The 24,030-nt window shown below is 44.3% G+C and overlaps 1 long non-coding RNA gene across 3 annotated transcripts; it reads right to left on the reverse strand.

The window, feature by feature from the left end:
* Positions 1 to 617: 617 nt before the first annotated feature.
* LOC128891576 (uncharacterized) lies at positions 618 to 23,572 on the reverse strand. Of its 3 annotated transcripts, XR_008460865.1 has the most exons (7): positions 22,928 to 23,572; positions 16,737 to 16,881; positions 16,513 to 16,649; positions 15,116 to 15,246; positions 14,970 to 15,044; positions 2,201 to 2,509; positions 618 to 1,684 (listed from the first exon to the last, which is right to left on the reverse strand). It is a non-coding gene; the product is annotated as an uncharacterized LOC128891576 (long non-coding RNA). The 3 variants fall into 3 exon arrangements; XR_008460864.1 differs by lacking the exon at positions 22,928 to 23,572 and having other exon boundaries at positions 16,737 to 17,761; XR_008460866.1 differs by lacking the exons at positions 16,513 to 16,649; positions 16,737 to 16,881.
* Between the last annotated feature and the right edge of the window lie 458 nt (positions 23,573 to 24,030).

Genomic DNA, 24,030 nt, shown 5'->3' on the forward strand with positions numbered 1-24,030 from the left:
ATCAAAATTTTGTCAGAATTTGACTCTCAGTATCAGGAGAACATGATACGCGAAGAGGTGGCACGAGGAATTCATGGTACGTATCGAAATTTTGTCAGAATTTGACTCTCGGTATCAGGAGAACATGATACGCGAAGAGGTGGCACGAGGAATTCATGGTACGTATCGAAATTTTGTCAGAATTTGACTCCTGGTATCAGGAGAACATGATATGCGAAGAGGTGGCACGTTTGCGCCTACGAGCAGGCAACCGGTCCGACACGTCTGTTAGCACAGGTTGCCTAATTCGAGGGGCTAATTTTCGATACATTTCGGAATTCTAGCCAATTTTTCGTTTCTGGCAAAGTCAAAAATGTTGCAAATCGCTTCTCTCAAAATTTCGAAATTCTGGCTGATTTTGCATTTTGGTATCAGGAGCACATGATACGCGAAGAGGTGGCACGAGGAATTCATGGTACGTATCGAAATTTTGTCAGAATTTGACTCCTGGTATCAGGAGAACATGATACGCGAAGAGGTGGCACGACTGAAAAACCTATGTATCAAGAAACGAAGGATTTTGGATGAGTATGGAATTTGGAAGGTGAATAATCTTGTAGAAATTTTATTGTTTTGAAATCGTTTATTGATAAGCTAAATATGATTTGAATACATAACATGATGTTTTCGCATTTTGTACAAACATTCATTATGGTACATTGAGTAATTTGAATAAATTTTAGTAGTATTATACATGGATATTGACGCCTGGATCCTTGTCTGTGTTCTTGCGAATGTCCTGTTGAAAGCAGGAAGGTTTTTTCGATTACCGGCATAAGTGGCGAGGTTCGGAGCACGCGAAATGAAGGAAATCGACGGTTCGTGACAGAACTTCGATCCGAGTATTCGCGGAGAATAATCGACCGAGAGCGGTCGTTCATTCTCAGAGATTCCTTTCATTAAGTATGTGCGAGGGGCCTACGTTATGTGATCACGGTAGAGAGAGAGGAAGAGGAGAGGTCCTGTGACATCGATGTTCCGTGGGACATCGGTTCGACACACTGCTCACCTCGTTTCGCGAATTCGCTCGCCGATCACGATCGACGACACGTCTCCGTCGAATTATCGAAATACCTCGCACGATCGTCGGGGTGAATGTTAATCCGCGCTATCGCTCGGCCGTCGTAATCCCGCTATTTCTGGCCACTCCGTGAAATTTGAATGTTCTAGCCAAAAAAGTATCGTCGGGAGAACGTGACACGATTTTCCGAGCGTGGAAAAATCAGGCTGACCGCAGCCGGGAAATCGGCCGCTGGCGAACACGTACCGCGTAACGGATATTGCATTACCTGCGCGGTTCTCCGAGGAATTTGTATTTCCCCCACTCGTCTTAAAAATTAAATTTCGCACGTGGACATTTTCACAAGACATTCGTTATTGCGGTCGAAAGGTGTGCGTCGGTTGTATCTGGGTTGAGCAGGAATACAAATTGGCTCTCTTGGTGGATCTACCTGACCTTGAAATGGCCTTGCAATTCTATGACTGTGAGTCTTTGTGACCAGTACGTTCCATTTGTTGAATTAGGAATAATTTTTAATGGATGGTTCATGCATTAACCAGTCAGCTGTGGCGTTCTCTTTTCGTAGCGTGCATCAGGAGATCTTTTACAGCATCCCAAGTTATGTGAATGGAATAGTTATAATAGCTGAAAAGTAAAATAAACAGAGCTAGTAATTCATATTAGCAGGCTGAACTCGGAGAAAATGTCGAAGTGGACGCGGAATGGTCTCTCGCGAGCCACCTAGAGCAAAGGCGCGACCGATTTTCTCCCCTTGGCAGGATCTCGCTAAGGAACTGTATTCGCAATGACCATATTTTCGCACGCACCACCAGTACCCTGTATACATTCTCGAATAAATTTCATCCTTTTTGCTTGCAACCGCAAAACCAGCAGCCATACACGGCAGATATTCCCTTACAACACCTGCGAATAGCAATTTTGCTCGAGGTAAGCGTCGTTCAACCCAGTGGTTCTTAACCTTTTTGAACCCACAGCACCGTTTAGAAGATTCTTGACGTGTTCGCTGGCACAATGAATGTAGCCAGAAAGCAATCACAACCCTCGCTATTTCCGGGGAATTTCATTTAATTTAGGTCTCGTCTTTGATCCTGCTTAACTACTAAATAATACCGTGACGCTAATAATGTTTCACTGGCTCACCTCGATATGAACCCAAAAACTTGGGCCTTGCAACGCATAAATCGGGTACAGCTCTTAACCATGAATTTTAGTAAAAGATGAATATTCCCCAGGTCGTTAAAGCAGTATCTAGGGCGTCGCGTCGCAGAGCAGGATGGTTAAGAGTCACTGGTCCAAGGCATTCTTCCTCCCTCAGCTTTTACCCAGCCAGCTACCGCGATGCATCGACGGCAATTAAAACATTCCTGCTTAACCATCGTGGACAACTCGGAGAGGAACCAACGTTGCGTGAGCGCTCGCGCGCGCGGGAAGCGATCAAAAGAAGCGAGCCTGAAAAGAAAAGAGAAAGAGGAGCAGAACGAGCAATAAAAGGCGGAACGCCATGAGCCTGACGCGCCTAACCGCCCCATTATAATGGCGAATATCGCGCGAGCGTGATGTATGGCGCAATTGCTCTCTCGACGCGGAACGCGAGCGGACACGCCGCGAAAAAGAACCAAGAATCGTCCAAGGAAGAAGAACGACCGGTTGTTGGTCCTCCTTCTTTCTCGATTCGCCGAATAATTGATGCACGTTCGAGCCTCCAGCGGGGTTCGACTGGTTTTTTTACTTTATTTCGATAATTAACGGGTCGAGGCCCCAATTTTGTACACACAACTTATTATAATAACACATAAAAATTTAAATTGGACGTAGCGAAAGACGCGAATACGATCCCTCGATTTTCGCGGGTAATTGCTTTGTTTTACGCGGCCGATAATCACCCGATTCGACCACTTTTTATACTAGGCATGTCAGAGAAAAATGGACTATGTACAAATGTAAAACGTTTAAATAAAAGACTGGTACAAGAGTTGTTTTGATCGCTTTATATTCCGCACCTTTATAAATAAATGAAATGAAATGGATCGATCGTACCATTCGCTCGGAATATATTCCAAAAGAACCACCCCTTGAAAGAAATTAATATTGTTCTACCCACACGTCCTGCTCTCTATCTATTTAAAAAAATTTAGAGCACCTGTATCCCACCTTAATAAAACCTACCCATAAATAACCTTATCTCCTACCTTAATCCAACCTTGAATGTCCTAAAAGGATCAACCTTTTAATACGAGGCTACAAATGAGGAGGGTTGCTGGAACCTCGCGGTCCCACGTTCGGGGCCCGTCGACGCTCCTTCACGGTCTTCCAGCGTCGAGTTAAATTGGATCGCCGTAAAAAATGAAGGCGGACAAGGGGGATCCAACGTGTTTCGAACGTCGCCGTTTAGGCGTCTCTATATTACACGCCGATAATGCGCGTCGAGACGTTGAACGAGCTACCCTCGGCCGCGGGAAGCGCAATCATCGGGCCCCTCGGTTATTTTGTCGCCACGCGAGCGTGAAAAACCGGTGGCTAACGAACAAGCCAGAGCCGATTCTCGCGGGTACTTGGCGCGATCGAGATTATTCATCGGTGGCGTAACGAAGACGTATGAGGTGGAAATGATCCTGGCCAAAGAAGAAGAAGAAGAAGAAGAGGAAGAAGAAGGCACGCGGAAAAATGTCCGCGGTGGATATTAAACGCTCCGCTGGCAATTTATTAATCGTTACGGAACGCGTCTGAGAAGGGGGATGACGTTTTAGAGCTGATCGCGGAGACCAATAAGGAAAATTGCGGCACGGAAATGGGGATCGGTTGAAATCCTACGCTTAATTATACGGGGCCACTTGTCTCGGCCAGGGACGGGCCGCTTTAATCGCTTCCCTTGACTCGACCGCGCGGGAAAACGCGCCACAATCAACTGTAAACTGTAAAGTTGAAATTGTAATTATAACTTCTATAAAATACTGCAGTAGTCTAAACGCAAAATAAGGCACACAGATCCAGACACACGATCCTTGGATCCACAGTCGGCTGCTTTTCTTACGCGACCAATCACGCACCTTATGATTCGTGTTGTCGTTTTGACTCTTTATTTTTGGGTATGTGGGTCGCGATACTACAATACCTTCATTGCAAGCTGAAATCCAATTATCGAAGATACTGCTCATGCCAGGAATACGTTACAACATCACTACAAACATCGTTGTTCGAGGTCCGTCATGCCACGAGTGTCAGCCACGAAGAGCTTCGGTCGTGCCCCATTAAACGTACCCAGCCAACGAATCGCGAACTTGTAAACTCGAGGGTCGAGTCTCGCGAACGATAAATACCGGAGCTTAACAAAGAGAGCACACGTTTTAACGAATGAGCAGGGAAAGTGATTCCAACGAGCTACGTCGAAGGTAAAATTCACTGCGCGGAGGGTCGCATGGTGCCCCTATCGGGCCCTAACACGGCACCCTCTGGCGCAATATTTAACGAGCAACCACCGGAGCGCATGCTCCTACGAAAATTGAACGTGCCTCGAGGTCGCAGTATTTCGCGTGTTTCATTAGACGCGTTGGAATTCGCTCGCGGTTCGTCGACCGAATTCTTCCGCTCGCTATTACCGTGCATCGTTTCAGCCCTTAAACTAGACTGTTTTCCAGTTTGTGCAAAGCAAATTTATGCTCCGAGACGTTTGCCTGAACCATCGACACAAAGACAATTTGTGGGGGATATAAATTATACATATTTCGAAGTGGAGAGTAATTAAGTCGGTGGTTTGTCCAAACCTAGAATGCCCAAGCACTGTATGTCCAAGCTCCGAATGTCCAACCCTACTTTTATAGCAATACCTCCTGCCTTTCAAAGTAATCAAACCCATACAATACCCCATGATATAGATACTTATACACGTACAAATACTTGGAAAGGTATAAAATATTTTCTCTCGTCCCTTGTACTCCGACTAACCCTCCCAAAACAGTGCTAAACACCACCAAACACTAAATGTGTCCCCGAACTCCTCTCGACGGCTCGTCTCCGCGAATAAACTATTCCCACCGCTTAATGCTTCCCTCGATACCATCAAACTTCCGCAATAACCATTCCTCTGCGACGCTGGCAGCCAAGGCAGACATTTCAAGTAAACAAACTTGCTAATGTACGAACGGCTTCACGACCCCAGGAAAACACTGGTGTGATTCACGAGCCGGTGACATCACCAACGTGACACACAACTCGTTAAAGCTTCTGCTCGTTTGCTTTTACATTAACCCGATGCATTCTCGCGCAAGAGTAAAGTACTCTCGAACCGCGCGGGCTCGTTGAATTTCACGCCGAGCATCCTCGACGTCGCGCCGCGCAAGAACGAGATCTTCCGTAGCGGATTCCTGGCATTCTTCGACCAATATTAACGTGTCCTGGAAAGTATTCCGCGTTTCGAAATCTTAATTTAGCGGAGACTGCGGAGACAAAGCGTAATTTCGAGTAGGGGCACGTTTCGAGATGTCACGCAACAATGTAGATTAGAATATTATTCCGTGAAAGCAAAACGAGAACTAAATTCAGCGGTAACGAGTAAACAGATATAGTGTCTTTATCGGTAATTTTATTAAAGATGTTTTCAGTCATTCGTATTTATGGTCCTGTTCGAATTAATTAATTGCTCGATTATAGTAAGAAATGATATGTTTAATGGCAAGTTATGAAAACTATGATTTGCTCTCTGTGACCTATAACAACATTCCTCTTCTTAACCCATCATTTTGATCCAACGTAGCAATCAAACGTTACTTCGAATAATAATCGTAATTTATTATTCATGATTCATTATTAACATGGCACTTCGAACAGAAATTATTTTAAATTACAATTTAAGTTTATCGTTCGTAACTCATCCGCCACACGTCATTTTACATCCAAGCAATCGGATTGCTTCGACGGAGCGATCAAAAATTTCTCCCTAACGTGGCCCCGATTTATCGAGCGTACACTCTACGCCGTGTTTCTAAATCGCCATAAAGGATGTGATACTGGAAACGAGTCGCGATTGCGGTGCAATTCATGAATCCTTCGGCCAGGATGATCTCCCGGAAGTTTTTACGACGCCGTTTTCCAGAATTATGGCAGTGAATCATCGATAGCAGCGCCTAGGGATCGGAATGGCTCGCGGTGATTTCGATGCCGCGTTTATTGCACAGAAAACGACGCGGCGCGACACCGCGGCCACTTAAAATATGAACTCGATGTCCACGAGGGAAAGAACATCCGTTAACTCATTGGGATTAGGTGGATTAGAAACCGTCCTACCTTTTCACTCACGTTGAAAAGGGTTAACATTTATAATGAGTTACAACGAGTGGTACGATAAGAAGAACCGTGTTATTCGACGTTTCATGCTAACTTCGAAGCTCGAGCTTTATTTTTTTCGAAGAATTAAATATAACGCTCACTGGATCGAATTCCAAGGTCATCGAAACTGTAACGGAAGTAGGTGAAAATATATCGCGTCGTTATGCAAACCGCTCAACTGGCCAGCGCGCTCTTGCAAGGAAGCGCGTTATGAAATAAATTGCGAACAATTACCTTCTGATTCGATGCATTTAAAGGAGCTGGGAAATCGTGGGTACAGATAACGGGTGGTCGTTTCGTTAGAAATATACGGCGAACCGTACGAAACGGTAAACCGCGACGGGGCTTGCGAGGAAACGCGAACGGAAACGAAGCATAAATTAGTGCCGACGTTCGACGGATAATAAAATCGCGAAAAACACTTTTACGACGTTGATGATTCTATCGTATTTTACATTGATATTTATCGTTTCTAATCGGTCGATCGTCAAACGGTAATCGTAAATTTTGTATTCTTCCAGGGAAAATGGAAGTGGACGTCCTTTGCCCGGTTTGCGTAGGAACTTGGCACGATTACTTTGATTCAAAAATAAATTGCTCGTTAGACTGCTGTCATGCTAATTTGATATTTATCGAATGACGTCGCAACGAGGAGAAGTCATTGGCGTTCGAGGCGTTGGTAAACATTGCTCTGCAAAAAAGAAAGGGAAGAGAGTCGATACGAGAGATGGCGAGGTCGATGTAAGGCGCTGAAAACGATTATGCGTTTCAAGGCCGTCGTGTTGTATAACAACACGCGTTTCACCTCAGTCGATCGCGATATCGACCTCGAAGGGAATGCCGCCAGACCGACGACGCACGCTCGACTATAAGGGAATTCACTTAATTCCCCCAAGGTCCCGTGTCATTTTTCTCTTTAACACGCTTTTCTTTGGCCGCGTCGATCGTGGAACGTGTTTCGAACCTTTCGTCATGAAATGGAACCCTTTCGCTCTTAAATTTGTCATTTTAATACAAAAGAATAATTCACCTAAAGATATCGATGCAATAGATTGGACACAGTCTCATATGAGCCGTTCATTGCACAAATCGATATGTCAGTTTGAACCATGGCTTTCACGTGATCGACTCAGGAACACAAACACAGTCGAACTAACTGGGCCATTTGTACTCGGGGAATCACGAGGCTAGATCGTTCCAAGGAACTCCTTACCTCGTCGAAACGGTTCGATAACTCTCCCGAAATGTGTCTAACGGCACCTATTCCCCTAACTTGAAATCCCCGTCGGGGATACAATTCCGTAGGAACGTCGTCGAGTAAATTTCGTCGTCCCGTTATCGTCGACTCCCGTGGTCACGAGGAGGAGACTGGTAAAATTCTCATCTAGATACAAAATTTCGAATAACGAACGAAAGATACGTATCTCTATTCGTTGTTTGTTAGAGGGAACGCACACCCAGTCCTATACACATAAAGTTCCACGTCGTACTTATCGCGGTAACTGTTCGATCGAATAAACATTTTAGCAAACCAAAACGCCACGATTTCCCGCAACGGTTCGCCTTAATTATCCCTTTGTACCTGGCCACCGAATAAGAACGAGCTGCTTGCGATTTCCGTGGACGATAGACGAGAAGATACACCGTGTCCACGACAAATCACAGACGTTGGTCGCTCGAAATTGTTGGGTTGCAAAGCACGAACGTCTACGCTCGATAATGGCTGAGACGGCTGCGCGTGGTCCTCTGATATTTATGTAACTTCCACATAAGTAGAATACGGTAAAGCCTCGATTACAGAAACTAGTCGAGGCAGATGATGTTCCGGATAACAATTTTCCCAGATAATCGAACTATGTCTCAAAGTGGAGGCATGAGGTTATTATAGAGTAGACTCGTATTTATGTCGTGCGATTCAGACAATTTCGTAATCGAATGTGTATGCCCTGAAGAAAAGGAACACTCTTTATCGAGGAGTGGATTCGAGGCGCTTTGATTCAAGCTTCTTGATAATGGCGTAACTGTATCTCGAAGGGAATCGACTATGTGTCCAGCAGAAAATTTCGAGTTGTTCTCGTATTGTGGTCCAGACCTTCGATTAGCTAAAACTCGTTTAAGGATCCACGAGGACGATGACCTCCTTCGAGAACCTCCATTATTGTTTCCATTTTGCTCCTTGTATTCCACTCCTTTTTTCTTCTTCGACCTCTTCGAATCTCTGTCGATTCGTTTCTCACGCGTTTACCACTGGAATCCCGAATTTGTGCTCTCTATTTAATTGCCTCTGGGCTCGACTCCGGCTCGATTCGTCGGGTTAAATTATATCGTCGTTGCCCCATGAGAATTCGATTAGCGTCGGTTAAGTGGACACGACGAGAGGAAAAGATTCCAAGATCGATCTGGCCTCTCCCATTGGCTGTCTCTTTGATCGATCCGTCGGGGATTACTCGTAACGGTGGACTACGCTGGATCAAATTTCTTCGAATCTGTGACGCCAGTCTCTCTGGTTATTTTCAATCTCATTGCCGGGGAATTCCAGTAGAATCCGTGACGTTAGGTTTCGGAATCGTTTGAAATCGTCGGCTTTTGATGGTTTGGGGATGTTCGAAATTCGAAGACTTACGAAGTAATCAAAACCTAGTGAGGCTTCGGTTGAGAAATTCATAAAAAAAAAAAAAAAAGAAAAACAAAGACTTTCCAAATTTCCCAAGTCATTCAAAAATTCTAGTCTGAGCTCCGCGTTCGAACGTCACGTCGATACCGTTAGAAGACAGAAAGCGTCGATCGTTCCATCGAAGATCGATAATTATGAGGCGGATAATTGAAGTCCGATCAAGAATGAAAGAACGGTACAGATTAATCACGATGATTATCGATACGACGTATTCGTAACCGAACGAGAGTCGATCACCGAGGGGTAATTTATGATGAGTGTTCGAAAAGATTCGAAGCATTCGTAACTATGAATTATCGACTTACTTCGACTACTCTAGAGTTACACGACGAGTCTTCTGACTTCAGGATCGAAATCGCGAAGAATCAACGCAATTCTAAACATGATTCTTTGCGATTCGAATACTAATGTATTTCACGAGACTCGACCAGCCCGAGGCTCTTGTCAAACAGGATTGGAAACGGTTCGAAATTGACGTTACATATTCGAGAAAAAGACTACGATACAGCCTGTAAACCCATCGCTGCGAATGTTTTCCGATGGGATTAGGAAGGAAACAGTACAATCTCGTCGATGTTTACGAGTAGCTTAATTAACATATCCTATTAGCGACGACAGGTTTCGGAAATGTTACGATAGGTCAAACATCCTGCTCGCGGTTAACGATGCATTCGAATTCCGTTAGGGGAATACTAAACGCTGGCTTCACGGAGCACGTTAACGCCGCTATGGAACGGTACGAACTCGGGCCGTTTTTCTCGGCTAACCGCGACAGTATTTAAATACAAAAGAATGCGCTCAAAGTTATGGATCTCGTATACGATCGATCTCACGTCGCGTCCCTCGGAGTCCCATTACGAACCGTCGCTCGCTACTTTCCATTAAATTCTCGACTTTCCTTGAAACCGTTCCGCAAACGGTCGATTTTCTCCGCGCATCGTTTATGCAGCAGCCTGATGCATAACGCGATGCAACTTCCCGTTAAGGTCGATTCTGACGAGGTTCTAAGTATGATCGAGGTGGCTGCGTACGATTCGGAATCGCTTTAGTGCTCTAAACGCATACAAAATTTTCCGCGTACTTATTAAATAAGTCGTTTTATTAAAACAATGTAATTATATACTTCACCGAAACGTATTAGATTGATACACGTTAAAATAATTTTCACGTAATTCTGTAGTTTTATTAATTTCGAATGCATTTCTTTTATTTCATTGCAATCATTTTCTGCAATTATTAAAGAAACGAAGAAAAGGAAAATCTATCCCTCGGGAGAAACATTGCCTCCCATAAATTTCTTTCAGCAATGGAAGCTGACCCCTAGCTTTCGCCGAATCGTTTTCAACCGAATTTCTCCACCCCCGACCGGCCATCCACCCTGTCCTCTTTCATTTCGACCGCGGAACAAGACTAAGGATATTATTTCTTCTCAGCAGGACCTCGTCGGCCATTAATGTTTAATGGCTCGTCCGTTAACGAAATCTATTAACCACAGAGGCGTTTCGAGAGCGTTTCGCGTGTTCTCCAAGACTTCTGGGCACACGAGCATAATTCAATAGCACGTTACACGCGCGACCATTCGAGGATAACTTTCAGACCGAAATTTCATTATCCACTCGACGAGAACCCCCTATGTCTGGTTCGAACGTTGAACCTCGGGCTTCATTCTTGTCTGGCCACTCGGGAAGCTTTTTACCGTCTGTCGCTATAGAATTAGGCGATTATCTTAAATCGTATTTCAGTCGAAAGATGATTTTGTTAAACCGAGTTACTCGATTCTTTCTCGTTCCCTTCGAATTGTTTCAACGATCTAACAGAGAACGATACCGTTCAACGATTTAATTTACATCGCGTTCAGCGTTAATATCTCGCCGCGTTACATCGAGTAAATTTCATCGGTAAGTATCCGACCTAATTGGTACGAATCCTCGGGCGAAACAGGCGAATAAACTCGCGCGAGATAAACTATTCGCCTAAGAGGTCATTAGTATTATCCGCGACCCTTGTTCTTAAATTATCGTCTCAAATAAATTTCGCCCAGATCCGTTCACGCGATATGGCTTATACCTCGTCCCCTCCCCTCTAGAACGGTGCCCTCGCCGTGCGACTATTTACTCAGGCCGCAGCGGGATGGCAGAGATCATTACATTTAACGATAGTCATTAACTTCTTCCGTGCACGGTGGCACGTACGTTTCGGGATGTTATCGTTGCTCTACTGAATCGTCTTTGGCGATGGAATGTTGCTCGGTGTCGGGCGTTTTTTTTTATTATCGAAGCCAGCGCGAGTACCGAGTGGAACTTAGGGCACGCGGGGATTTTTAGGAACGTCCATTTTACCTCACAAATAAATGAATAAATATTAATATCAGTATCGTAGCACGTACTTGAAACGAACATGTTACGTTAGACAAGCCTGATCACTCGTAAAAAATCAAGGGTTAGAATAAACCCAGCCAGTTGTACGGCGCGTCCCGGTGGCCATCATGGCTGCGACTGCCATAAATTCCGCGACGTATCCGCCATTCTTTTCTCCCTTTGTCGACCTCCCGTCGAACTTCACGATGACCCTAGCCCCGCGAGGCTCGGCTGGTGTATCGAGAACAGATCTCTGGCTCCCCCTTCCTCTCTAGTCGGTCTGGAAGATCGCGGGGGTGGAGGGCGAAGGGCCAGGGGCCACCTAAACGCGTAGGCTTCGCGTGGGCCGCCCTTCGAGGGTTCGATAACCGAAGATTCGCGGCGCGAAATTACCGAAATTGCAGGTCGACCGACCAGGCGCGTGTGCTTGACCTTAGCGGGGCCCCGAGGGCCCTGCACTCGGGGCAACCGAGGGGGTTCACCGTGGGATACGTTCCGACTATCGATACAGTCGCGCAGAAATCATTTCCTAACGAGTTCAACGAAAGTTTGTGTGCTCGAAGAAGTCACAGCCTTGCTCTGTTTTTAGGGCACGAGGGGATCTTAGACTCTGTGTTCCTAAACTTGATACTTCGGGACATCCTACTTTGTAGAGCATTATATCCATTGCAAATTATACACGAGTCTCATTTTTCTAAATTTCCTATAATTTTTCTTTTCATTTAATCCATAAGCAATCATCCTTTTAATCAAAGAATTTGAGAATTTCTACATGACAGTCTCCTACACCGTTAGCTCGTTTGTCCGTTACAATTAATTAGCGAGAGCACTAAATTTAATGCCGTCGAATCCCGTAATTCATCGCGATTCCTTTCTTTCCCTCCCCCTACTTCTACCGATTTTCTACCAGCGTGGACAATTACAACCACACACGGACCCGCTATATTTACAACCGTCGTAAATGAAGTACCGTCGTTGCATAAATCAATCGGACTTTTATGAACTTTTATTAACGGCCATTCCGGCGGTTTTATCGTCCCACGTATGAAATCTTATTGTCTTATCGGCCGCCGAACGTGTTCGAGCGTTAATAATCTCTATCGGGCGATTCGCGTGGCCGACGTTTTAAACATCTACTACATTTTTAACCACTGGCGCCAGGGGAACGTCACACCATCGCAGAACCGCGAAACACAGAAGAATGTAGGAACTCCGTTAAAAAAAAAGAAACTCGTACAATAGACATTAGGGATTAAAATTACTCTGAGAATTTTCTTTCGACTAGCTCTCTAACTCTTTATACTACCTTGTATCTGTATCAATATCTCCTCATACCAACTTTCCCAACTAAAGAAACTCAAATATAAATACCAGTCCCTCTTACCCAACGAATAATACGCTACTGGTTCTCGCTTAATTGCCCCTATCATAAGCGTTTTATCTCCGATGGAACGAATGGCGTAACGGAGCCGAAGCTCATTGTCTCGAATACTTTTTAGCTACTAATAACTGCCTCCCCCCCTGGACTTTATGCCCCTCCATATCCGGGATTCTTCGTGTATCCCGGATCGCCTAGGTCATCGTGGGAACGTTAATTCCACGATAGATCCTTACTAGAATTCTTTTCACTCGTTCGGGAGTGTCTCGTGAATTTTGTCTTGATTACTGTGCGAATGGATTTACAACTGTTTTAGAACTCGCGTTATACGGGGATGAGCGACGTTCGAATATTTACGTTTGTTGCTCAAGGACGTCGCACGCCGACGACTCTTGTAGTTCACGATACAATAATAATGTGGAAAAAGTAATTAAAGGAAGGATTTCAACCCTAATTACGAACGCTACTTGGAAGCCTTCATCTTTGACTCTTGCTCAACCTTCGTTGGATTTAATGGGTTAAGCAGATAAAAGTATAACCCGGTATAGCTCGTTGGTTTCAATTCTACTTATCTTAAACGTCATCTTGAGAATTTCCTCTAAGTGCTAGTACTTTTGCACGCACGTTCACTGGACAATTAAACCGTTATCATTTTTCCTTGCCATTTTCTTACTATACTTTAATTTTAACTGGCGTCATACGTTTCAGAGTGCTGCGATCTCTTCGATACAAAGTATCGTCGACCTTCTACCATAAGTGAAGGAAAGAAGAATTTCAATCAACATAATCTCCGTGAACTTGACACGTCGTTCCGCCAGAAAACAGATGCAAATGCCCGTGGGATCGAAGACACAGCGTCACCTTCCGGCAGCTCGGGGTACCGTTACATCATTACTTAAGTCCCCCAATTAAGGTAGATTCGTTCGAAGATAAAACATCGCCACCGGAAACAAGCAAAACGCTGACGCCACTTCGCTTCTACGCGAACCGTACTTTCTACATTCGTACTCGAGCAGCCATGGTACTTTCAATTTGCCGAAAAGGTAGCAATAAAAAGCAAAGAATACATTTAAGTCTGGAGAATTCCTCGCTATTTTCTCGAGCTACGGATGAATACAGATTGCTTATAAAATTATAGAATTCTACACAACTCCACGTGTCCCATTAAATTCACCTGGAACGCTACTATAACCCTTTCAAAAGGTCAATAGATCAACGCATCGGTCTACGCGAAAAAGACTAGAACGACCTAGGACAATAGTTGTACCTCGACCCCAAATAGCTATGAAATGCAAATGCTAGACGCCCGGGGGGTGGGTGGGTGAGAATCAAGGGGAGCCAAGGGGAGGAAATGTTTTCGCGTCGATTTATCACCGAAAACCGGTCGACGATTCTTCAGACTTAATCGTTTTCGTTCATGCAATATTGATGAACTCCGTTGTCCATGACACGGGGACCGACGTTTGAGTAATGCCGTGATTCCGAGCAACCCTTAATGCCGCTACAATATCGTTCGTTTAATGACTAATATAAATGCAAATGGCGGATTGGGAGGTTCGAATGGATCATGTTTCGAGGCGTACGCGGTTGATACTTAAGCGTGTACGAGTAAGTAGCACTGCTCTGTCGGATAACGGGCGTCCCGTTTGAATATTCACGTATTTGAATAATCAATAATAAGCAAACGGTATAGTGGCTGCGCGCGTACGCGTACGTACTCGCGGCAGACGCGACAGATTAATCTAAATGTAAATGATCGTAATGTCGACGTGAAATTTAAAAATTGCCACGTCCCGCACGAAATACGTGGCGCGCTCGCCTAAAAGACTCGGGGACCTTCATATCGCTACGTGTACGTGCTTTGAATTATCGCGATTTTCAGCACGCGCTTGAAATTGGATCGTCCGCGACGAGGCTCGCCAATAATATCGCGGCTAACGAGCAACATTTCTCAAATGCAGCGCGAACACTTTCGCGAAATTTTTGTACACAGTTGGAGGAAACTAAAAAATATGCACGAGAGTTTCGTTTTGGTTGTTGAATGTTTCTGTTGAGAGGGTGGAATCTACCCTTGAGGTTGTGGATCGGGACTAGCTACTTGTGTGTTTTGATATACATGAGTAGGTTGATTTTTGTGAAATGTCTCAATTTTTGTGAAATCAAATTGAAGATTCTTACGTTCGAAGTGGTTCTCTTGACAACGATTCCACGATGTAGCACGTCCTTATGGTTTCCTGGTGACGGCTGCCGCATCTAAACGTATCCGCGCAATTAGATTGTTCCCCACACCTAGTTTGCCGCTAAACGACGATTATTATGCTCACATTGTAGCAGGAATGAAGGTTCCCAAAGTCGACGAGGCCTTCCTCGACGAGGCAAATTGAAGACAAAATGAAGAGAAGACTTCTTCGGAATCCACAAACTGGAACTTCGCTACCGAAGAAGTCCAATGAACCTAAAACATTTTACCTCATAGTGTTTTATACCGTTATATCTACATTTTATTATTTACACATTCTTTGGTTTAGTAGTTCTTGTTTCTGAAGTTAATTGAAACAAGGAGAAACGAAGATTTATTTGTTTTATCAAAGTGAAGGTAAATACGAAAGTAAAATGAAACAGTTCTATATAAGTTCTGAACTTGGAACACGAATCGTCGTATTTTGAAATACGCCACGAACGCGTCACGGCATTCGTCATTCGGTCCCGTCATTATCCACGCTTTGTTTCATTGTTTTGTTTTACTACGTCATAAAGACGGACGATTATACGAGCACTCCGTTTTTAAGGCCTCTCGATCTTCCACGCTCACGGACGGGAGAAAAAGGTATCGTTAACTTTCGCGATTCGGACGACCTTCCAGCGCCGAGCGTAATTAAGGAGTCTAATGTCGGACCGTAATTGAAGTCCAGTCATTAAGAAAGACGTAAGCGTCATAATTTTGCGAAATTAGCCTCGCGTTTGAGGAAATAAATGTCGGGAGAAAAGCGAAACGCGGTTCATTTGAATTATCTGTTGCACAGATAGAACGCTCGTTGGTTGATGTTATTGTAATAAACAACGTAGATGGCAACGTTGAATGATCGAATGAATGTTTCGAGATGTTTAGGTTAACTGGAATACACCGTGTAACGCGTCGAGGCTATAAGGGGTTAACGAGGACGTTAAATTACAGCATCCAAGAAAAGAGCGCTGGGTCTCCAGCAAAGCTTGCGATCCGAGAATAGAAGGGGAGGCATGATTTATGTCCGATTATTAATGTGCTTCGACTATCGTCGCGATACACGTCGCCGATCGCACAAATGCGCCAGCTTATCGGTACGCGATCGCCAATATATCGTTGATCTAACAACGTTTTTCCCCAGGTGGATCTCATCCGTCCACCACCGACCTTTAAATGATTTTTCATCTTGCGCGCGGCATCCTTAAAGGACAACAGAATCTTTACAACGAATACACTTTATAGCGAAATCCTATAAATAATAATTCGTTTTCAAACCTTGGCCGTTTCTCATGCCTCGCAAGGAAATGTACTAACGTCAAATATTACTATAATTATAGTGTTTTTAGAATAGAATTATGGTAATATGTGCCACTCTTTGACTCGAATAAAAATTCTACATCAACGTTATCACCTCTGTCTTGTCTCCTATGCTATAGCAAAGCAGTCCGAACAATAAATAAATATAAATAAACCCGACCATTGACTTTCGATTCTCACCTAGGTACCGTCATCGAAAAATCAAGCGATGAATCAGCCCAATCGCTTCTAAACAATCCTGATCATGATCCTTCCAGCACGGTTCCTTCGAGGAGTGGGTGACCTCACCCACGAAGACGAACAGCGTGTACGCGACGCTTAAAAAGATGTATGCAAATAACAGCCATTAATCATCGTTCGTCGGACGAAATTCTGCTCGCGGATTTGTTTACAAGAGTGTGTACCTGTGTTTCTTTCGTAGAAGATTGCGTGGATGGTATTAGAGTCGACAGGAAGTAGAATCGCAAACACTCCTTATGATTTCACTCGATGAATTTATGAGACGTTCGCGGCCGTTTTGATGCTTATTGACTCGTACGTAGAAACCGGCTGTGAATATTCATGACGATCGAATGAGATGCGCGCAGTGTGTACAAACTCGGCAAGAGTCTTGTGATTCATTCGGAATCGAGGACGATTTGGATTGGAAGAGATAGCACTTCGCAACGGTACACTGTTACAGGCAATTGGTTTATGTATTCGTTTTATGCCCAGCAGAAATATCTGCTAGTCTTATTATAAAAATTCTGTTTGTACTGTTGTATGGACACTTTGGAACAGCTTGTTCCAAGAAATGTTTAAATGCGATCATAAATAATTGAAAATTGTTGCGATAGAACTCTTCTATTCCAAGCACAGGAATTCTTGATTAAAAAAAATCTCGACACCTACGTTTCCATAACGCGATAGTCGACGTAAACGTATACTCATTCGATTTGATTCGTCTCTTATAGGTGAATAAAATGACTTGTAGCGCGACTCGCGTCCACCTTCCGTATTACCATATTAATCGCGGCGTCACTTTATTAATTTACCTCTGGCTGACGGGACGTCACGACTTTCACCAACAGGCTAACAGTCATCGAACAACGAGTAATTAATAACATCGCGGCTCGCGGGATCCATCAACAATTTGCAAGCACCACGGTTTAAAAGCAACCGAAGCGCCGCGAGAGTCTCTCGGTACACGGTATCATAATTCAATATTTAAATTGCAATTAAAACCGATGACTCCGCAGTACGGCCATCATTTCATCCTTCGACGAGCGCCTCCCTGCTCCTTCGGCTGGCGATAATCGAGGGACGAGCACGGCGAACGAAAACGGTTTCCTCCCTCGAACTCGTTTGCTATCCAAAAGGAATTCCTACCATTTTCGAACGACGAAAATGTCGAAATTTGTAGGGAACAATGTTAAATTCACGAATATACACCCCAAAGAGTAAAACGTCTGTGTTATCCCAACTACGACTAGACCTTTTAATAATTTGTTTACCACACCCAACACCTCAAATCTTCAATTTGCAAGCCTGATTTTCCCATCAGGAACTTCGACAAACCCCCAAACATAAAACTGCCTTATTTTTGAACATTTAAAGACCCCTTAATGGAGACGAGATTTGAAATTCAAATTGGTCCCAATCCCCGGGCGCAGGCGACCATTTGGTAAGACTGTTCGGGGATCACCCCCGCGTACGAATTCACTTCGCTTTCGGCAAACACGTCGAGCTCGAGAGCGTCGCTTAATGAACGCCGCGGCGCTCTGTCACGCGTTATTACGCGTCTCGCGATCAAAGGCCGTCGGGACGCCGGGTTCCGGGTCGACCGGGGGTGCCGCACGATTTTTGTTTGCCGCTTGCAGGACCTTTCGCAAATTCCACGGTGCAATTGTTTCTGCTTTAGGGGAAATGTCCCGCGGGAATAATTGAAAAAATTCTTATCGCGCCATTGCTGTCATTTACTGACGACTGTTCGAATGCTAAAAGAGTATTAATTTTGATTATTTTTATCTGGAAACGAATTGTGCATGTTCTTAAAATATGAATAAACGTGTGTGCAAAACCCTTTATAAAAATTCCGAGATTTAACATTCCATTTAATAAGAAGATGAATATCCTCCGAACAAATCATCCCTCGCGCTTCCATCACACTTAGCCTTTAAATTTCCAAAGAAGAAACTCGATTAACGTTTACCGTTAAACGACCCCTAGTAGAACGCTCTTCAGCGTCGAGCGCTCTCGAAGAGGCAGAAGCAATATAGAAGCGCGAAAATCGGGAAAATCGTGCAAAAATCCGACGATCCTTCGCTTCAACGATCCAGTCTGCGGTGAGTCACAATTAAATCCGCGTTCGTTCGGGATAAAAATGGTAGCCGCGAAGTCGCATACCGCGGCGTCATTATCACCGATGGAGGAACGACTACTGGCTGGGCCGTGGGGTCGTCCCAGGTGATTTTCGATAATCGAGCTGACAGCCGTGTCCCTCCACCCCTGAGATCGTTACGCGAGCCGTCACGCTGCGCGCGGCGATTAAACCGAGCAGGGGGAATCGGCCAAGAAATTACGAAGAAGCCAGCAGGTGTCTTCGCGATTTCTATATATAGCGATTACACCGCGCGATCGCCAGGACGGGATAGAGTCGGCGATAAATTCGATAAATCGATCTGCTCGACGAGGTTACGCCTCGACAAGAGTGCCATCTTCTTTACGAAAGAGCGCGGAAATTCCCGAGTTCTCCTATTTTCACAAATTAACAAAGTTGAATCATAACTATTCTAACATCAAGTCACCGTGAATTTATCACGAAGTTGAAACGGAGTCAACGCGAAGTTCCAACGAAGTTACTGCGCCGCGATACACAAAAATGCGCGTAATTTATAGCGTGCAATTATATCGCAGTCACGACTCGAAATTCTTGAACTTAATCGCTGCGCCTTTGAGTCAGCGACTGCTCACGCGCGACCACTTTGTGCATTCGTCGCGATTCGAGACGCAGCGCCGCAGAGGATTCTCGAGGATGATCTAAGTGCCTGAGATTAATTATTTCGTCGCGTTTAATTAATGTTCGCCACCCGGGACGTAATTACCGCGGCGTGCTCGTTGCGCGTCACTTTGCCAGCCCGTTTACCCGCTACAATCGAATCTCGATCGATTATCGAACGCCCTCGGGATTAAAATCTCGGCTGTCTCCTTGGCAGAGATACGAGCTAGTGGAATTCAATTGAAGCCCCGATAAATGGGTATCGATGCTGGCTCGATACGGTTAGATCGACGGAGATAACGTTGATACCGAGTGTCTCTATCGGTTCGGTGTCGTACGCAATATTAATCGATGGGGTAAAGGAAACGGGCTGATGCAAATAGGTACAGCGAGTCGTAGAATTTGTAATCCTTCAACTGCTGATTCGTGATTCGATAAAAACATGTATCGATTTAATTAAGCTTTCTACATTCGCTCTATATAAATGCTGTACCCTGTACATATGGAATAATAAAATAGCAGATGTATACGTATGTAAATTTAAATTGCAATATGTATCTACGAGATCGATCGTTTCTTTGGCTCCTAGAATTCTTTATAAATAATACACAAATTCCAGATGCATAAATTCGTATGTTGCAAGGGGAATATTATTTTTCTCTGATTTTATAATAATATTACTCCTACATCCAAGAGAACACTGTATAGAGAATTTCAATATTCCTTGTACATTGAATTCCCCAAAATCATCGTTTTAACGCTCCCTGACTTCAGTGAAAACACCCTCGAAATTTCCTTGACCGCGTCGCCAAAGAGCGGCAGCCACGAAATAAACGCGTCGCGATTCAATGGACCAGGAAAGCGCAAAGCCAGCAAAGTGGCATGCACGAGCAAAGTGGGTCTCCCAGAGTCGGTAATTAACCCCTGGGGTTAATGCCCGAGCCCCCAAGGAGCCTGAGCGTCGGTAATGAACTCATTGCGTCTGAGTTGCGGCGGACGAAATTGAGTTCCGTCCGGTATGCCTGATATTCCTGTAAATGGAAATTGGTACAAGGCAAAGGGGGCGCAATATGGAGCACGTGTGCGTCGACGTATGCAGCCGATCGATCGCGTTCGCAGGTGTTCCGATGGCTCGCGAGGTCTCCTTATCGGTGCGTGTAATTAATCGCGATTACAATCGAGCAATTTACCGCGATCAATCGGAGCGTTGGCGTCGCATCGATCCTCGCCAAATGTCGGCGACCTCGACCTTCCCCTAACGATCCACGAAATTGCTCTCGCGACAGCGACACGTTTTACCTTTTCTTTTGCCTTACGTAACTCCTTACTTTTGGCCTAGTTCGCGTTATCGTAACTCTGTACGTTACATTAAAGTTAGTCTTGTTTTTTTGTACACGTCTGTCTACTTAGCTAGGGTACCCCGGGGTCGCTAAGCCCGTACTGTAGCTGCATATTCGCATGCTACAGCCCCTGAGGGCTCATCGCGGCTTTGTCTATCGCATGAAGACAGAAGTTCGAGGTTACGAATGTAGTATCACGCGTCGAAAATGACTAATATCGTGTTCATTCAGAATTGTGCTTGGTCAGAAAAACGACGGCCAGACTGGCCCAAGTATTAGGCATTTCGCTCGCGCGGAAGTGAATGGTGTAAAATAAATTGCCGTCTCGCCGGCTGTTTATTACTCGGACAAATTAGAATTCTGTTAAGGCAACGGTCATACTCGAACAGGCATCGCAATTACTTAGCCTGGCATAAATCACGGCGGCTCGACAGTATTCTGTTCGGATTTTTGCTCGATACGGTAGGAGACGTTCGTAACGCATCGGGAAATTTATTGTGCCGCGACGTCTGTGTTTCCCAATCCGATACCGCTAAGAAAATAACTCGCGGCATTCACTTTCGCGCCGTCGATCTGTGAGTAATTAAATTGCAAATTGGAAGTAATATCCAGCGATAAATTCAATTCCAACGATTTAATCGGCGCACCAGGATCTCGTGTCGAGTAAGTGAAAATTTCGTTCTATTCGCGACGCTCCTCGGACAATTTAAGTTTAAGTGTATGCTTGATGAATCGCTTGGAAGATTTGGGTAAGAAAATTTCGTGCAAGTCGCCAATTTATGTTTAGCTGTCCGTTTGATGAATCGCGTAGACTTAAACGAAGTTAGAGGGACTTCGATAAATCCTACGGTTTACGTTTGTCTGCTGTTTTGTATTTCGCGTACTTCGAGAAAGTTATTATTTCCGAGTGATTTACGAATTCGTCGAGCTTTCAATACTTGCATTTCTAGGATACACGCAGACAATTTTTTTATATAAATTAGATGATTAGCAGTGCCTCCACGGTTGCCACCTTCTGGAAGTCCGATACTAAAGTACCAACGGAAGCGTGTCGAGGCAAAAACTAGACCCTCGTTACGAAAAAATCGGTTCATGTTAAAAATAGGTCACAAAGAATTTAGATGGTGTCTGCTTATATCGGATCCGATACGATCCTTCTCCATCGGGCGTTTTTTCCAATACCGTTTTAATAGAATCGATCGTAATCGGAAGCCGTTGATTGGACATGTCAAACTGGACAAGAACGTCCCGATAGAATTAATAAAAAAAAAGAAAAGATCGAATCGAGCCACGGTGCGATTGCCGCTATTAAATTTAACCTTCGATCGATAGTAATCCTCCCTGGCCGTTTTCGATAATACCTTGATATAATACTTAACACTCAGTCTAATACTTCCTCCGTTACTCGTTACGCTATTTTATACTCTCCGATTGGATTTATTTAATATTATGCAATGATCATGTGCACGTACTCACAAGCTATCCCGTGTCTATAATCTATTTTAAATAAGTTCGCTGTTATTAAAAAATATACGCGATAATACTCATTTGATTTAACATGAATTTTCAATAATGTACCGTTTCATATAAAAATGAATTGGAAAGCCTGCAGCGTATATTTCACGTTATCGTTTCTTAACGATTCAGTCCATTAATGTGTACGTATTACCCTGAATGTTCTTAAGCCACGCACTTAATATTCTGTCACACCCTTCGCATAATATTTTCTCGTTTCCTGAAGCCCGATGCCTCCATTAATCCCCCTCAAACTCCGTTATTTACTCTACCTAATATTCGCTGGTTCCCTCTGTCATTTTATTACTCGAGTATTTCACGTCGTTCAGCTTTTCGTAATTCCCGCCAGTCAAGTATTTTCTCATTCCCCCTGTTTAACACTTCCCTACTTCGGCAGTTTATTATTCCACTCGTTTAATAACCCCACTTCATCTAACAGTTTATTACTCCTCCCCTCTCACGAACGCGTCACCCTCGCCTCTTTCGTTTAACTTGACGTTCCTCGAGAATGCACCTTTGAGAAATTCGATTTAACAAGAACGAGTGCTATCAAATATCTACGACGACCTTCGAGACTATTTCATCATCAATGACGTGATTAATAGTTATTGAGCATGTAACTAGCCTATAGCTTCTTAAAAATCGACTTCCTTTGCACACGAAAATTCGTGAACCTTCCTCAAAGATGAACAAATACACGAGCAAAACGGTAAACTAAAATTCTTAGTACTTCCTTTAACAAAAATTTACAAGTGTCACTTACCCCAACAAACAACCCCTCGACTCGCGCACTTTACTTTCTCAGCTACAGTCCGAAACTAGATATTCGCCGAGTGATCCAGGACCAGAAGTCACTGTCTTGACGTCAAGAAGTTCAGGAAGCATCGACGCAACAGAAACAAGACGTCCACTTTTGTTGCCATTCGAGAGCACCACCCACTTAATATACGCAAATACGAAGCGGCCTCGCGTGACCATCTCTCGAACGTGCAATTTATCGATAAACAATTTCGAGTCTATCTTAATCGTCGGCAGTAACATTGTGCGCTGGAGGAGAACGAGCCGCGGAAGCCTGGCCGCGGGAACACTGTAATTTCCTCCACTGACCCGTTAATTTGTATCGTTGCGGTTATGAGGGATGCGGTTATCGAGAAGTTCGCTGAGCATGTGGAAAATAGAAGGGTTCTGTCCCCAACCGGTATCGATAGGTTGTCGAGAATTTAGAGAGAGAAAGAGAGAGAAACGGACTCTGCGCGAAATCGTAGGAACGTAAAAGTTAGTTGAGAATTCAAGATTCGTGTGGATTTCGTGAATGCCAGGGTGTCCGAGCCAAGCTCCGGAGCGTGGATACTTCCCCCACTCTGGCCGCTCGAGGTAAGACGATGCACATGTCTCGATCTTCTCTCTTCTACGCTCCGCCGCACACTGACGCCCTTCTCTCTCTCTGGTATGATGCGTAGAAGGAGGTGGAACCGCGTGGAAGGAGAGGGGAGCGTGTGGAGCACCCCCACCCGTGGACTACCTTGGCGTAAAGAGACGATGGACTGTGATTGGAGCAAGAAAACTCACAGTGACGATTTAAGTTGATATGACAATTAAAACGTGGATATAGTTTTGCTTAATGAGTGATAAACTTGATTTAGTCTGCTTAGAAAAATGAGTCTTCTTATAAATGCTATGCCTGAAAATGAACGTATCATCTAAGAATGGTATTGTGCGTATAAAATATTTTTCGCATAACAATTACTTTATATACACATGTAACATTCTGTTATTATTGTATTAATATAATTTAATATTTATAACTACATCATTGATGTATCAACAGCTACGAGTACGTAGAAACTATCTCATGACGTCAGAATA

Source organism: Hylaeus anthracinus, unplaced genomic scaffold, assembly GCF_026225885.1.
Source record: "Hylaeus anthracinus isolate JK02 unplaced genomic scaffold, UHH_iyHylAnth1.0_haploid 12002, whole genome shotgun sequence".
Taxonomy (NCBI): Eukaryota; Metazoa; Arthropoda; class Insecta; order Hymenoptera; family Colletidae; genus Hylaeus; species Hylaeus anthracinus.